This window comes from Durio zibethinus, chromosome 28, assembly GCF_047325235.1.
Source record: "Durio zibethinus cultivar Kanyao isolate XHJ-2024 chromosome 28, ASM4732523v1, whole genome shotgun sequence".
Lineage (NCBI taxonomy): Eukaryota > Viridiplantae > Streptophyta > Magnoliopsida > Malvales > Malvaceae > Durio > Durio zibethinus.
Genome location: NC_143189.1, coordinates 8,331,194 through 8,350,632, shown reverse-complemented (window position 1 = coordinate 8,350,632; position 19,439 = coordinate 8,331,194).

Genomic DNA, 19,439 nt, shown 5'->3' with positions numbered 1-19,439 from the left:
ATTAACAATAATTAATAATGATATTTATTAATATAATAAAATTTAAAATTATTCACATATAACTATTAGTATAGTTATTAACATATTTTACGATATGTTAAAATTATAATATATTAATATTATATAACTTAAATAATTATATTCTTTAAAATTTATTAATAATTTATAATATCATAATTTATAATTATTTATTTATTAATTAATTATATATAGTAAGTATTATAATAATTATATCTATTAGCTAAAATCATTAGAATTGTTAATATTATAAATTTTGTTTATAATAATATAATAATAAATTAATTATTATTAATTAAATAATAATTAATTGATATTAATTATCTCAAATAATTTAATCTTAAAATTAAATAACTTGGTAATAAATTAATTAATAATTTAATTAATTAGTCAAAATTAATTGTATATTTGTAACATTATTTGAATTTATTTTTCAAAATAAATATTATTAAATAAATAATTTATTTTATAAATATTAATATAAAATATAACTAATTAGTTTAAGATTAATTTTTAGTAATTTGTATATTAATAATTATTGTTAGCCTTGAATTGATCCTTATTTTGAAATGACAAAACATTAAGGTAAATAAGCTTGATCAAGATTTTGAAAAAGATTTATTTAGTACATGTTTTTAAATTTTATATTTTAGTACTAAAAAAAATAATATGATTTTCAAAGTTTAAACAAACCTTTCTTGGTTTCATATTTCTCAAACCAAGTATATCTTTAAAGATTATTTATTTGAGCTTAAATGAAAGTCCAATTATTATTTTTAAAGTGAATTTATTCATTTTGGACTTAATACAATTTTAATAATATTGGTTTTGTGCAATAGATTTACTTAAGAAAGCTGTTTTACAAGAACAAAGTTTTCTAACATTGAAATTATTTTATTTTTTTGTATTAATTCACAAAGTTTTAATATTTGAATTTTATAGGGTTGGAAAGCTCTTTGAGTCTACTTTCTAATGGATTAAACAAAATCAAAATCCAAATTTTCTAAGAAAAGATTTTGAATTTTTACTAGACACTCTGCAGTTGTCTAAAAACTGCGAAAGAGGTAGATTTGAAAATTCACTATAATTCGTACATAGTAAATTAGGTGATAAAATTTACATGAATAGAAAGCCCTTTAAGTCTTGTTTCTAAATCTTAAAACGGTTTCTAATTTGGATTTGTATAACTCAAGATATGATCAAATTAGTAAGTATAGTGCAAAATAGGAGACTACCACCCAGCATGGACAAGATCGATCCCTTCTAGAAAGGATCGATTGCTTTTATACAGAAAGCTCTTTAGGTCAAAAACATGAAGAAGGGATCGATCACCCACTTAACCAATCGATCCCCGACATAAGCATTTTCAAGGGGAAAATTGGCTGATCAGTTAGGCATTTTCAAAGGGAAAATTGGCTTAAAACTTAAACCAATCGATCCTTTACATAAAGGGATAGATCGATTAGGCTTTTTCAAAGGGAAAATTAGCTTAAAACATGTACCAATCAATCCCATCAAGCAAGGGATCGATCGGTCTGGGCAAAATCACTCCAACAGCTAGTTTTTCATGCTTCCAATGGGTATTTCTTCTTCCCAAGCTTCCCCAACAGCTACTTCTTCAATTGTTCTATAAATTGGGCACTCCAACACACCAAGAAGGTTGATGAATCAAGAGAGCAAGAGCCAATCAACCATATTTTCATTCTCTCAAAGAATCAAGAGTTTTTAGAGCTTCAAAGTCTATATCTTTATATTTATTGTATCCAAATTATATTTGTTGTTCATTCATCATTTTTTTGTACACAAACTTAGCAAACATTTAGCCTTAGAAAGGTTGTTCTATTGTTTGCAAAATTACCTTTGATATACAAGGGTGGAAGAGAATAAGAGGTGAGGTATCCTCTTGATATTGTAAGGGTAGACATTGCTATCTAAGCCCTGAGAAAAATATAGAGATTTAGTACAAGATAAGTTTGTATCTTGTAAGAATTTTTCTTCAATTAGTGGATTGAAGCCTTAGTGTGGACAACCAAGAAAGATGATGTAGGTGGCTTGTGAAAAAAGACCGAACCTCTATAAATCATTGTGTTTGATTTCTCTATCCCTATCTCTTTAAAATTTATTGTTATTTATATTTGATTTTAGGTTCATTAATTGTTATTGTTTGCATTATATTTTCATCAAAAGTGCTTATTGTTTTCATTTCCATTCAATTATATTGAAATAATTTGTTTGAAAAGAATTTGGAGAGATCCAATTCACTCCCTTCTTGGATCACCATCTCACCTATAAAGCTAACAATTATAATATTATAATTATAATTAATAAGTATTTAATTAATAAATTAAATTACATAATAGTATTAGTTTTACCTTTTGTAATTAGTTACAAATATATTTATTTAAATTTATTTGTTATAACTATTAAAATAATATTCTTTTATAGTATTTAATATAATTTATTAAATAGAAATTATATTAGGTACGAGTCTCTATATTTATAATTAATAAATATTCGTATTATGAATTAAATATTATAATTTAATATTATATTCATTTAGTTAATATTATATTGATTATCTATTACAACTTATTCATTAATAATTTGGATTATATTATATTATTTATTAATTTTATTAAATTTTAATAGTATTATGAATTCGAAACAATTATATATTCATTATAATTAAATATTATTAATAGTAATTAAGTTATTTTATTATAAGTTATAATAATAATTTAAACAAATTTATTTTTTAAATCTCTTACTTATTAATTATTATTAATTCAAAATATTATTAAATTAGTGTTATTTTAATCCAAATAAATTTGTACGAACAAAACAATTGTTTTACATTAAAAGAAAAGTTCATAACGATTTGAAATAGATAATCATTAATAGAGTCTTAACTATTTGAACTGGTTCTACAATTAGATTTATTTTTTAATTTTTTTGGTTATTAAGTTTCAAAATATTATTAAATTAGTATTATTTTATTCTAAATAAAATAGTATGAACAGAACCAATTGTTTGATGATAAAATAAAAGGTTATAATGATTTGAAATAAATAATATTGAAATAGTCAAAACTATTTGAAATGGTTTGGGAAACAGATTTTCTTTTTAAATCTCTTACAGATTTATTTTTTAAATATTAATAAAAAAATATTATTTTATTTCAAACAAACTTATATTAACAAAAACAATTGGTTTATGACAAAACGAATCTTTAAATATTTTTACTTTAGAATAGATTTGAAATTAAATATTTAATTTTTAAATTAAACAAATTTAAAATTAAATAAGAATAATATTCAAATAGTTATAAATATTTGAATTATAAGATTTCAAATATAAAAATTAATAACTAAGAGATTTAAAAGGTAATATTTTTCTAATTATTTAGCTGTTGTTTTATGACATTTCAATTAAAAAAACTTTTAATAAGTTTAAATTACAAAAGGTACAATTCAAATTTATTAACAAATTATTAATTTAGTACGATTTGAAATAAATAAATGTTCAAATTGTTATAACTAATTGAACTAGTATGGTAAATAATTTATTTATTAAATCTCTTATTAATTTTTGAAATATTAATAAATTAATATTATTTTATTTCGAACAAACTTATATGAACAAAAACATTTGTTTTATGACAACACAAAAGTTCATAATGATTTGAAATAGATAATTATTCATATAGCCTTAACTATTTGAATTGGTTTGGTAAACAAATTTATTTTTTAAATCTATCAGTTATTAAATTTCATAGTATTACTATATTAGTATTATTTTATTTCGAATAAGCTTGTATGCAGATAAATAATTATTTTATGACAAAACAAAAGGTTATAATGATTGGGAATATATAATTGTTCAAATAGTCATAACTATTTGAACTGATTCGATAAACAGATTTATTTTTTAAATCTCCTATTTATTAATAACTTTAAATTAATATATTTACAATATTATAATATTGATAATAACAAAGTAGTATTATTTTATTTTGGGTAAACTTTTATGAACTAAAACAATCGTTTTATGACAAAACAAATGGACAATATTGATAATTGTTCTTATCAATTATATTATCTAGCAGCATAATAATAATTTTTATTATATCTATTAAACAATAAAAAGCTCCCATATGTATTAATTATTAATTATTAATTTTTATTATATATTTTTTATTGTGATACATAGTTATTAATTATTAAATAAATTAATAATTGATAAATAGATAAATCATTTTAATAATTTAATATTTAAATTAAAATTATTTAATTTAATTATTATAATTTTAGATAATTATTCATATTAAATAGTTATGATTTAGTCAATAATATTTATTTATTTATAATTATTAATTAATTATTAATATATATAAAATAATATTTAAAATAAATAATTATTATGATTCATACATAATTATACTATAATACAAGCTTAAATGGAATTATATATAATAATTAATATACTAAGTTATATAATCAAATCATAAGAATTACTATTTATAAATTAACTATTAATTTATACTAGTTATAATATAATTTATAAAGATAAATAAATTTAGTAATTAACTGAATTTAATAGATAATTAAATAAATTTACTCTAATATAAATATCATTATTTAATTAAATGAATTAAATATACTCCACTAAACTATTTTACACTGTAAAATAAGCAATTAGAATCTAATAATATTGAATTATTGTTATATAATAATTAAGATTATTAAAATTAAATATTAATTTTAGTAGTTATATTTAATACTATAATATATATTAATTTTAAATATTAAATCTAATTTATTTATATAATTAAATCAAATAGATTAATAAAAGTTAATCTATACAGTTAATAACTAGTAAAAATATTATAACTGAATTATTATATATAAATAAATATATAAATTATTTTAATAAATACAATTTTTTAATAATTAATTATTATAAAATAACTAATTCTTGTTTTATAACTAATTCTTATTGTATATTAATTTATTGTATATTAATTTAATAGTTAAATAAATATTTAGGTATAAGATATTTAATAATTTAATATTATATTAAAATATTTAATATTTAATTTCTAATAATTATTATAAATTTAATAATATAACTATTTTCAAAACCTAATCATTTTCATATTTTTCAGTCTAGAATTCATATTCCCAACCACTGAATTAATAATATTATAGTATTATTAATTAATTAAATTAGGATAATTTTAATTATGTTGACTATTTATTAATTATTTGTTATTAATATAACAATTATATATTAATTGTATGTAATTTAATTTATCTGAAATTAATAATTATAACCCTAATAATTATTAATATAATAATAATTATAGTCATATTATTTATTAAATCTATATTAGTATTATTATAGAATACTACAAATCAATATCTATTTTATCTATTAAATATATCTATAAAACTAATTTATATAGTATTGATTAGGGCGTTTATACAAGATATCTATTATTTTAAATTATTAATAATTATTAATTTATATATCGATAAAAATATTAAATAGATTAATATTACTTTTATTTCAAATGCGCTTATTATTCTTAATAGATTAATTTTATTAATTAATCGATCTATTATATGTTTATTAGTAAGAGCTAAAAAAATTATTATATAAATATTAATCAAATTATTTAATAATATATAGTTATTATATATTTTAATAATTAAAATAATTAAAATAATTATAACAATTTAAAATTCATTCAATCCTTATTAATTGTAAGGATTTATAATAATTAATAAATCAATTAAGTCATGAGTATAATTAATAATTCATACCTATTATTATTAATTTTTAATATTGATTATAAAATAAATTAAAGATAATATATATTGAATCTATTAATTTTAATAGATAAATTATTTAATTTTTATTTTAATATTAATAATTTAATAAGTTTATTATGCAAGCACATAATTGCTTATAGAAAATCAATAATTCAAATAAGCCTATATAAATTGATACAATTTTTTAATAATTAGTTATAACTAAATAACTATTTTTATTATCTATATTATTAACTGTATAGTTTAAATATATTAATTTTAAAGCTTATTTTCTTATTAATTTTAAAATAATTATTAGTCAAAAAAGCCATATAGATAATAATTATGATTTATAAATCTAATTGGTTTTTTTATTATTATTTCAAAAATTAATAATAGGTATGATAATTAGATTTTTAAAGATTTACGTTAAAGCTAATTAACAAAAATCAAATAGATTAAATCTTTTAATCATAACAATTAAAATAACAATTAAATAAATTGATTATTAAAATTAACAAAAATTTTAATAGTATTTATATATAATATTAAATAATTATCCAAAATAATAACCTAATTTTTATATAAAAAATTATTTTTTAATCATATTAAATTATTAAAGAATTTAAATCTTGAATTAAATCTTATCAAATTATCGAATGGTTAAATTTTCTTAAAATAAATTTCATATATAATTTTACAATAAAATATCTTTAAACTATTAAAAGATCTGCATAAAAATAAGTTTTATTAAATTATTGAAAGATTTTATTGATTTTTTAAAATAAAATTTAAATGAATTTGATGATGAAATCTTTTCATAGTAGGACACTAATCTTTATTAATACTTTTGAGGTAAAGAAATTATCTTGAATTACTATCAAACATTAGAGTAATTTTAGGATCAATTTTTTATAATTAAATTATTTGGCTAATTATAAAAATGTTTTAATGCTTGGTTAACTTAAAATCTAACTAGTATCATTCTTTGAATGGGTGTTATGATGGTGCTATAATTTTTTTCATACGTAACCGTACTTTCAAACTTAAAATCTGATTTCGTGAATTAAAATTTACTATTTAAATATATCTAAATCAATCTTAAAACTCTTTTTTAAATAGGATAAATTTTGTCAAGTGAGAAATAATACCTCAACAAAAAATATTAATAACAACTCTCAAAATTTATGTCTAATGATGAATCTACGGATCTATACATATTGACAATTATGATTATGAAACCTATTATGTCATTATCATAGTTGTCTGCTGGTGAATGCAATTGTTATCAATAACATGCTTGGTTTCTCCAATGCAGTGAATGTAATTCAATTTTCGCTCTTTTCTACTTTTACTTCAAGCTAACTAATTTTGTGAGCTTCAAATTTTCCTTCAAATTCTCTTTTTTCCCCTCTTTAAGTATGTCTCTCATTTACAAAAGGAGGCTTTTGAATCTTGAAGTGTCAAGTTCACGTTTCATTAAATGTGGATGTTGTTCAATTAAATATTATTAATTTGATTAATTTGTTTTTATTTTTTACTTAATTTATGTTAAAAAAGTTTTTTTTAACGACTGTAATTTTTACTAATACATGTAATTCATAAAATAAAACATATAATTTTATTAAAAGACAAAGAAAATTAGTTAATTTAAAAATGGAATGGAAACTTTAAGTAAAGTATTGAATATTGACAATTCGGGCTGCGAAAAACAGGCGTAACAGTGTGTTCTTGGTAGTGGTAGGTAGAACCGAGGAAGCATGAAATTTAGGAAGCAGACTTTAGACTAAGAACTCAAACCTAAAATTGCAATTCAATGTTTCTTGTGTGACATTTGACCAAATTTCTATATAGAAAATCTCGTGGCCTATTGTTTTTTTCTTCACTTAAAAGTGGTCATGGATTGGAGAAGCTATGTATCAATCATCACATGGTGTTGATCTTTCATTTCTAGACGAACAGAGAGTTTGGGATCTTTATTTTTCAGGTTTTCAACTACAATCTTGAAAAAGAAAAAAATATATAAATGTAGGATAGGCAAGAACTATCGAAAAATATTTAGATGAAATTTTTTAGGTGATATTGTGAAATATTTTATTAAATGATTAAAAAAAATTAAAATAAAAAACAAATTAATAGATTAAAAAGTTTTATTACTTAAATCAAATGTGCAAATTTTAAAATTTTTTTAAAATTTGTTATATATTTTTTGATAGTTTTTTTACTAAAAATTTTAATGAAATTTTTATATTTGAACAAATATTAATCAAATTTAAATTGTAAATAACATTTTCAGTAAATTTTTATATATTATTGATATTCTCATTTAATTTTATCAATCAATCGATTTGAATTTTTTATTAACGTTTTTATTAGATATTTTTAATAAATAACTTTACAAATTTCACTTAAAAAATTATCACTTAACGAATTTCACATTGCCAAATCTTGTTAAATTTGAAATGAGTTTTCAATATCATTACTTAATTAAATTTTCTAATTTTTATGCAACAAAAAATCGTTATAAATATATTATCATATTTGTTATGGCATAAAAATAAGAGAGAATTATAACTTAAAATAATAGTTCCATAATTATTATTTTTACTATTATATTAAAACATATTCATTAGAAAGATAAATAAGACTCTCTGTCAACATATAATTTGTTACGTTAACCTTTTATCACCATCATTGACCTCACAATAACAGAAAGTCATTGTAAAATATTTAGCAGCAATAAAATAATGTTTTGCAACTATATTTCTGTCGCTAAAAACCATTTTGCTTATATGATTAAGTGCCCAATTCACTTTTCTATCTAACAAGCTAGAATTAAGGGGATATGGCTGGCAGCTCTATGCGGACTTTATAAATATGAAACCTTTGTATTCGGAGTTAAAAATTAATTATAAGAAGTGAAATGCAATATATATTTTACAAATAATAACAATAATTTTAAATTTACTGATGACTTTTGGATATTTATACATAATGAAAAGTAATATTTTTTTAAATTCAATTTAATTGATTCATGCAATTTTTTTAAGAGTATTAATGGAGCTAGAATTTTTATTTAGTGGGAACTTAGTTTAAATATATTAAATTATAAAAAAAACAACAATAATAACATAATAATACTAAAAAATAAAACTTCCGTATCCAATTATAATTGTTAAAAATTTTATTATTGTTATTAATATGATTTTATATTTTGAAAACGTTGTACAATAACTTAGTTAGTAATACTTTTGATCACATTTTTTTAAAATACATAATTAAGTTACCATTCAACAAATTTTTTATTCAATTATACAAACAAATATTCCAAATATTGATTACTAAAAACTTTCTCTCAGCAATCAATTATAGTCTCAAAAACAAAAAAAAACTGAATTGATAAAATTTTTTTAATTTTATTAAAAATACATATAATATCAGAATTTTTTTGTTTTAATAGCTTTAGCCCCCATGAAACTATTGGACCTAAAGTGATAAATATAATAACGCAAAAATAATATATCACAATATGCTCACAGTAAACAGATAATAATCAATAATTAACAATGCAGGAAAGATAAAAGCACGTCAAAATTTACATGAAAAACTCTCAGTGTAGAAAAAAAAATCACGGACTATTAAAAAAATTTTAATTATCAAATAATGTGCATACAAAGTTATTCTCTAGTTAAAATTAGAGCTAAACAATAATTAATTAGATAATTGAAGAAATCACGCTAAATAAATGACTCAATAAATATACTCTAGATTTGTTTATAGAAAGCTTCAACTTTGATCTTCACTATTTAAAATGTAAAATGCTGAGTCATGAACGTGTTAACAAAATTTTAGATCAATCAGATCATAGATCAACCTTCATTCAATCTCTTGATAAACTATCACTCTCCATTCTCCTTTTTCACTTTTCTCTTTTTCTTTTTTTGGTTTCTTTTTTTTGCTATTCAATGTTGCTTTTTTTTCATGTCACTTTAAAAGTAGCCTTCACATCTAATTAAAAATAGGGCTCTTGGGTTAAAAAGAAACAAAGTCCCATGGCCTTTAATTGGTCAACAATGAATGTGGTTTGACTCTACATCATAACAATCTCCCCTTCAGCCCCATTAAGAGGAGAGCCATCACTAGTAGTCTCATTCAAACGATTAACAAGATCATATATGCTTTTTTTTTGCAATAACTCAATTTTTTCTTTTATTACTTTTAACCAATGCTATTTAGCTGAAGTAGTTTACACATCTTAGAAGTGTTCTAGCTCTTCCTCACTAGTAACTAAAATAAAATCTAAACTTGGATACTTAATGGATGGTCGATGCTTTTTACTAGATCTTCTAAGTTAAGACTTTACACTACTTGATGTCAAAGGTAGCTTTCCCTATTCAACATTCTCTAATGAAGAGGATTGCTTGCCCTATTCAACACTTTTTGAAGGAAAGAACCTACCCCCTACTCAAAACCGATTGTATCTAGCTCATCATAAACTGTGATTCGCTCATTTGTATCCTTAAGTTATATCTCTTGTTCATTTCCACCATCTATGACTCTTTAGGTGGAACCCCTATTAATGTTGTATCATCACACTTAACCATAACTCATGTAGTTTTCTCACTCTTTTCAAAGTTTGATATGGTTTCTTTTTTATAGAAGAACACATCTATACTTTTTACTATCTTTTTCTTTATAGGATCCCATAATCTGTAGCCAAATTCCTTGTCACTATGTCTGACAAACATGCGCTGTATGATTTTACTATCAAGCATTGACCTTTGTTATTTCGATATATGCATGAATGCTTTACACCCAAAAACTTTTAAGTGAGAGTATGATCCATCTTTTTGTTCAACTTATTTTATTTTGATAAGTTTATTATTTTATCTAATTATAAGTTAAATTTGGTTGATGACAAAACAAATGGTCATAATGATTTGAAATAGATAATTGTTCAAATAGTCATAACTATTTGGAATAAATTTAAACTTAAATTAGAATAATATTCAAATAGATTAAACTGTTTTTAATAATAAATAGATAATAATCTATAACTAAATCTTTAATAATTATAACTATTACACTTCAGATTAATTAATAATTAAACTTTTGCATAATATTATAGACTATTTATAAATATAAAGATTATATTATAGTATTAAATATAATTAGTAAAAATATATTTAATAATAATTATTAAAAATATTTAATTAAATAAAATTTAAATATAAATTAAACTAATTTATCCTTAATAATTTAGTAATTATTATTTAAGTTTAATATTAATAAAAATTAAATTTAGTATTTAAGATAACTATATTATTATCTTAATTATTATTAATTATAACATAATAATTAGATTATTTGTGTTAATAATTATTATTAATAATAACTTTTAATTTTACTTATATGTTTCTATTTTATTTTATTATAATGTTATAATGATTGTTAATAAATATTTATAATATATATCGTATAATTTAAACAAAAGAAATAATTAATTAAATTATACATGTCATATTACGAGTATATTTCTATTAATTTATGTTATTTTTATTAAATAGAAAATTAAAATAATTACAATTAAATATTTATATTTATAATTTAATTCTTTAAAGTATTAATTTTCTATTTAATTAAATAATAATACTAATTTATTACCTTTTGTTTAGTCATCAAATATTTGTTTCATATTTGACAAGTTTGTTTTAAATAATTATTATTTATTTAACTAAATTATAGGGATTTTAATTTTAGTATTAATTTATTATTTTAATATGGTTTATGTTAAATTATTTATTAATCTAATAAATCTAATTAATATATTATCTTTCAATTATTATCTCTTACTTACAATTATAGATAATTATATAGTTAGGATATAATTGAATATTAAAGATAATATAAAATATTATATATTTTATTAATTAGATAATAAAATGCCTATTTAAATATTATTTATTATTATTTTAAAACAAAAAGTTAATGCTATATTCAATTATTATTTTTTATTAATATTATGGTAATAATTAAATTATTAAAACTATAATAGATAATTTTCAATAATTTAATATTAATTAGATAATTGTTCAAATAAGTTTATTATTTAATTTATTAAATAGATAATATTGATATAATTTATTAATTATTTTTATATAAGTTAAGTTTCATAATTGTTTTATAAAACTTATTGAATTATCGAATAATGTAAATAAGTTTAAAACAATAAACTTATTAAAATTAATAAGTTGAACAAACATAAGAATAAAATATTTAATTTATATATAATTATTTGAATAATATAAATTAATTTATAATAAGTTAATAATTTATTAATATAATAATAAATTAAATTAATATATTAAATATTATATTATAATTTAATTATAATAATAATTAATAATTATTATATTATATTTATATGAATACTAATAATATCTTATAAATACATAATAGATTTATATTTAAATCTCTATGAATATATAAATAAATATTACTTATTATTATTTAATTATATATATAATAATTATCATATAATATAAATAATATTATTTATAGAGATTTAAGATTAATTCTAATAGTCAAATACGTATTATTTAATTAATACTATTAATTATTAGTACAAGCTTAATTTATTAGAACAAGTCAATTAACTATTAAATTAAGTATATTATATAATTTATATTGATAATTATTATTAAATTATTAATTATATGATAATCAAATATAATATCGTATTAATTATTTTAATATTTATATTTATTATAATATTCAATAAAATTAAATAATATTATAATTATTATAGTTTATATTATTATAATATTATACTACTATAACTATTTTATTAAATTATTACTAATAATTATAATTGTTTGTTATTATAATTCTTATTATTGAAATAAATATCTAATTAACTAAATATAGTTAAAAATTATTTAATTATATAGTATATTTTATTATAATATTACTTATTAAGTATAATCAGATATTGAAATAATATATTTATAACAAATTTATAAACAAATTACGATATGTTTGAATAATTGTGATTGAAACAATTATATTTATTTAATATAACTATATTATTGAAAATTCAATTAAACTATACAATATAGTTATTATTTCAATAATTATTAAATAGTACTTATTATAATAGTCATAAAAGATTATCCATACTTACAATTAAATTATAAATATAATTTATTATTTATTAATAATAAATTACTTATTTATTTGATCAATAATATTATTATTGATACTTATAATTAATATTGTATTTTAATAATTATTATAACTTAATTAGGTTATAATTATTAATATATTTAATTATAATTAATTAATTATTAATAACTATTAATAAATTACTAAAATAAAAAGGGTTCTAATTTATTTTTCTCAAATAAAATTTAGATATAGATAATTAGTATCTATTATATAATTATAAATAGTTGTAATTAAATGTTAAATATTTATAATTAATTATTTAATAAATTTGTTATAAATTATACTATTTATAATTTAATTATTATATTTAAATTAAAATCAATATTCATAAGTTTAATATTAATTAATAATATTATTATTAGGTATTATATATAAAATAATATTGATATTTAATATCAATTGTAATAAATATATAATATTACATACCTAATTGTAAATTATTTATAAAATTTTTAAAAATTATATATCTATAATTCTAGCAACTAATATTTTTAATTAAATTTGTTTAATATCTAAAATATTATAATTTTATTATATGAAATAATAAATATAATCATAATGTTATTATAACATTAAATTAATATGAATATATTATTAATATTAACAATAATTTTTATGACTATTTATTGATATTAATAAATAGTAATAAAAAATTGTCATAATTTTTATAAATTTGTTACAAATTTATACTATAACTTAACTATATTTAAAATTGTCGTAATAAATTATTATTAATATTATCATTTATTAATTCAAATTTATATTCACAATATAATTTTAATCCATATTATAATTATTTAATGCAATATTATTAATATTATCTAATATAATTTATCTTTATAATTATAAATAAATAAATTATTAATAATAATTAATATGAATAGATTATAATCATTAATTAATAAATTTTTATTAATATTTCATATCTAATAGTTACTTCAAATAATAATTGAATTAAAATTTAATTAATTATAAAATTATATATTACAATAAAATATTACTCATTAATTCTCCAATTATATAGTATTAAATTTATCAATCTTAAATCGTTGAGATCTTTTTTTGTCGTAAAACAATTGTTCTTAGTCATAAAAGCTTATTCGGTTAAAAATATTACTAATTTAATAATATTTCAAAAATTAATAAGTAAAAGATTTAAAAAATAAATTGCTTGCAGAACCAGTTCAAATGGTTAAAATGATTAGAATAATTATCTATTTTAGTAACAACAATTTATTAATTAAACGAATTAAATTTATATTATAAACAAATGCTATATATTATGATATATTAATATAGAATATATTATATTTTTTATTATCTTTAAAACTATTTAATTATAACTAAATAATAAAATTTATTATTTGTAGTAAATAATTTTTGAAAATATATTATCTATATTATAATAAAATAATATTATAACTAATTAACATACAAATTACAAATAATAATATCAATATTAGGTATAATTATTCAAATAAATAATTGTCTATTATCTATTTCAAATAATTTAAATAATAGCTTATTATTATAACATTATTTATTACATTCTTAATTAAATAAAAAAAAATTTAGATAGTGATAATTGTTGCAATTATGAAATAATTTATTGTTAATAATAATACTAATGTATTACCTATTGTTTAAATATTCTTAATTATAATCTATACAATTAATAATTTAATAAATTAAATTAATGAATTATATATTGAATAAGGATTTTAATAAATATTTAATTAGATTATATTAATTTATTTTATTTTATTTAAATCATGAATAATTAGGAATAATTAATTGATTATTATTTTAATAAATTAGCTAATTATTTCAGATAAATTATTAACTAAATAATAACATATAGTATGAAATAAATTTGGTTTTTAAATCTCATTTTTTTATAATTATTAATAAATTTAACTATTTCAAAATTTTAAATAAATTTTAAATAATTATACTATTAATTTAAATTTAAAAGAGTATTTGAATTTTAAAATTAATATAAAATGTTGTCGTAACGGTTTTGTGTTTGCCCGACGAATTTGAAAACAAAATAAAAAAATAACAGAGTCGCCACCAACTTTTTTTTAGCTAGGTGCGATTGGCCACCTATTAAAGTATATCCTTTTAATAAAATCTTAAAATTAATTAAAACATTTATATAATAATATTAACTTATTTATAACTTATAAATAATCTACTTGTAATCCTTTACTAATCATATAATTTATAATATATTTTACAATTAGTATCTATCTAAAAGTAAATTAATTAATAACAATAATAATAAACAAAATCATTAAATTTCTACTTGTCAAAATATTAATTTGATAAAAAGTAATCATCAAATAACTTTGATAATTTAACAAATAATAGAATTTTTTAAATCTCTTTCAAATTATTAATTTAAAATAAATTAATATTTATATAGTGTTATATAATAATTTTATTTTTGATTATATAAATATTAATAAAATTATATAAATTAAAATAATTTGTTTATATAATATTAGATAGTCATAATATTAAGATTATTATAACTTATTTAATTACTAATAATTAAATAATTATACTAATTTATTTCTAATCAAATTAATACAAATATGTTTATTATAACATTTTATGACTAAACAAAAGGTAAAATTATTTAATACTTATAGTTATACTTATAATATTATAATATTAATTATGTTATAATTGATATCAATTATTAATCAAGTTATAATCTTAATTAAACTATGTTATAGTCTTGATATATCAATTTATTTAAAATTGATATTAGTTTATCAATTAATTCAAAATTAATAAGGAAAATTATAATAAGTAATATAATTTGCAATAATGATAATATTTAATAATTCATATTAAATTAATTAATATTTAAGAATTAAATATAGATAATAATCATGATCATTGATATTATTAATATTCAAGTAATATCAATTTATTAATTATCTATTTAGATTTTATTATGTCAAACAATATAATATATTATTTAATATTAAAAATTATAATTACTATTTTAATTAATAATCTATTTTATATTAAATTATATTAATTATTTATTTTTATTAATTAATTTAAATAAATTTATAAATACTAATTTAACAAAAATATTTAAAATAGAATAATAATTATCCAAAATAATTATTAATTTAAAAGATAATTGTATTCCTTATGGTGTTAACTATTTAATCTTAAATTAGAATAATATTCAAATAGTTGTTTGTTCAACTTATTTTATTTTGATAAGTTTATTATTTTATCTAATTATAAGTTAAATTTGGTTGATGACAAAACAAATGGTCATAATGATTTGAAATAGATAATTGTTCAAATAGTCATAACTATTTGGAATAAATTTAAACTTAAATTAGAATAATATTCAAATAGATTAAACTGTTTTTAATAATAAATAGATAATAATCTATAACTAAATCTTTAATAATTATAACTATTACACTTCAGATTAATTAATAATTAAACTTTTGCATAATATTATAGACTATTTATCAATATAAAGATTATATTATAGTATTAAATATAATAAGTAAAAATATATTTAATAATAATTATTAAAAATATTTAATTAAATAAAATTTAAATATAAATTAAACTAATTTATCCTTAATAATTTAGTAATTATTATTTAAGTTTAATATTAATAAAAATTAAATTTAGTATTTAAGATAACTATATTATTATCTTAATTATTATTAATTATAACATAATAATTAGATTTATTTGTGTTAATAATTATTATTAATAATAACTTTTAATTTTACTTATATGTTTCTATTTTATTTTATTATAATGTTATAATGATTGTTAATAAATATTTATAATATATATCGTATAATTTAAACAAAAGAAATAATTAATTAAATTATACATGTCATATTACGAGTATATTTCTATTAATTTATGTTATTTTTATTAAATAGAAAATTAAAATAATTACAATTAAATATTTATATTTATAATTTAATTCTTTAAAGTATTAATTTTCTATTTAATTAAATAAATTGAGAAAAAAATTAATATTTAAAATTTTATTAATAATTAAATAATAATACTAATTTATTACCTTTTGTTTAGTCATCAAATACTTGTTTCATATTCGACAAGTTTGCTTTAAATAATTATTATTTATTTAACTAAATTATAGGGATTTTAATTTTAGTATTAATTTATTATTTTAATATGGTTTATGTTAAATTATTTATTAATCTAATAAATCTAATTAATATATTATCTTTCAATTATTATCTCTTACTTGCAATTATAAGATAATTATATAGTTAGGATATAATTGAATATTAAAGATAATATAAAATATTATATATTTTATTAATTAGATAATAAAATGCCTATTTAAATATTATTTATTATTATTTTAAAACAAAAAGTTAATGCTATATTCAATTATTATTTTTTATTAATATTATGGTAATAATTAAATTATTAAAACTATAATAGATAATTTTCAATAATTTAATATTAATTAGATAATTGTTCAAATAAGTTTATTATTTAATTTATTAAATAGATAATATTGATATAATTTATTAATTATTTTAATATAAGTTAAGTTTCATAATTGTTTTATAAAACTTATTTAAATAATCGAATAATGTAAATAAGTTTAAAACAATAAACTTATTAAAATTAATAAGTTGAACAAACATAAGAATAAAATATTTAATTTATATATAATTATTTGAATAATATAAATTAATTTATAATAAGTTAATAATTTATTAATATAATAATAAATTAAATTAATATATTAAATATTATATTATAATTTAATTATAATAATAATTAATAATTATTATATTATATTTATATGAATACTAATAATATCTTATAAATACATAATAGATTTATATTTAAATCTCTATAAATATATAAATAAATATTACTTATTATTATTTAATTATATATATAATAATTATCATATAATATAAATAATATTATTTATAGAGATTTAAGATTAATTCTAATAGTCAAATACATATTATTTAATTAATACTATTAATTATTAGTACAAGCTTAATTTATTAGAACAAGTCAATTAACTATTAAATTAAGTATATTATATAATTTATATTGATAATTATTATTAAATTATTAATTATATGATAATCAAATATAATATCGTATTAATTATTTTAATTATTATAATTATTATAATATTCAATAAAATTAAATAATATTATAATATTATACTACTATAACTATTTTATTAAATTATTACTAATAATTATAATTGTTTGTTATTATAATTCTTATTATTGAAATAAATATCTAATTAACTAAATATAGTTAAAAATTATTTAATTATATAGTATATTTTATTATAATATTACTTATTAAGTATAATCAGATATTGAAATAATATATTTATAACAAATTTATAAACAAATTACGATATGTTTGAATAATTGTGATTGAAACAATTATATTTATTTAATATAACTATATTATTGAAAATTCAATTAAACTATACAATATAGTTATTATTTCAATAATTATTAAATAGTACTTATTATAATAGTCATAAAAGATTATCCATACTTACAATTAAATTATAAATATAATTTATTATTTATTAATAATAAATTACTTATTTATTTGATCAATAATATTATTATTGATACTTATAATTAATATTGTATTTTAATAATTATTATAACTTAATTAGGTTATAATTATTAATATATTTAATTATAATTAATTAATTATTAATAACTATTAATAAATTACTAAAATAAAAGGGTTCTAATTTATTTTTCTCAAATAAAATTTAGATATAGATAATTAGTATCTATTATATAATTATAAATATTTGTAATTAAATGTTAAATATTTATAATTAATTATTTAATAAATTTGTTATAAATTATACTATTTATAATTTAATTATTATATTTAAATTAAAATCAATATTCATAAGTTTAATATTAATTAATAATATTGATATTTAATATCAATTGTAATAAATATATAATATTACATACCTAATTGTAAATTATTTATAAAATTTTTAAAAATTATATATCTATATGTTTAAAATTATATATCTATATGTTTAAAAATTATATATCTATATGTTTAAAAATTCAATATGTTTAAGTAATAATCTGATTATTAATTATAATATTATTAGTTATTTAAAAAACAATTGTCTTTATTTAGTAATAATTTAAATTACTTATTAATAATTATTATATATTATAATTTTTAATTAATTTTTTAATATTAATTATATATAATTTGATTATAAATTATTATTAAAGCTTATAATAAGATTTATTAATAATTTCAAATTGTTATTTAAGATATTTTTCATACAATTTATAATATGAAAAATATAGTTGT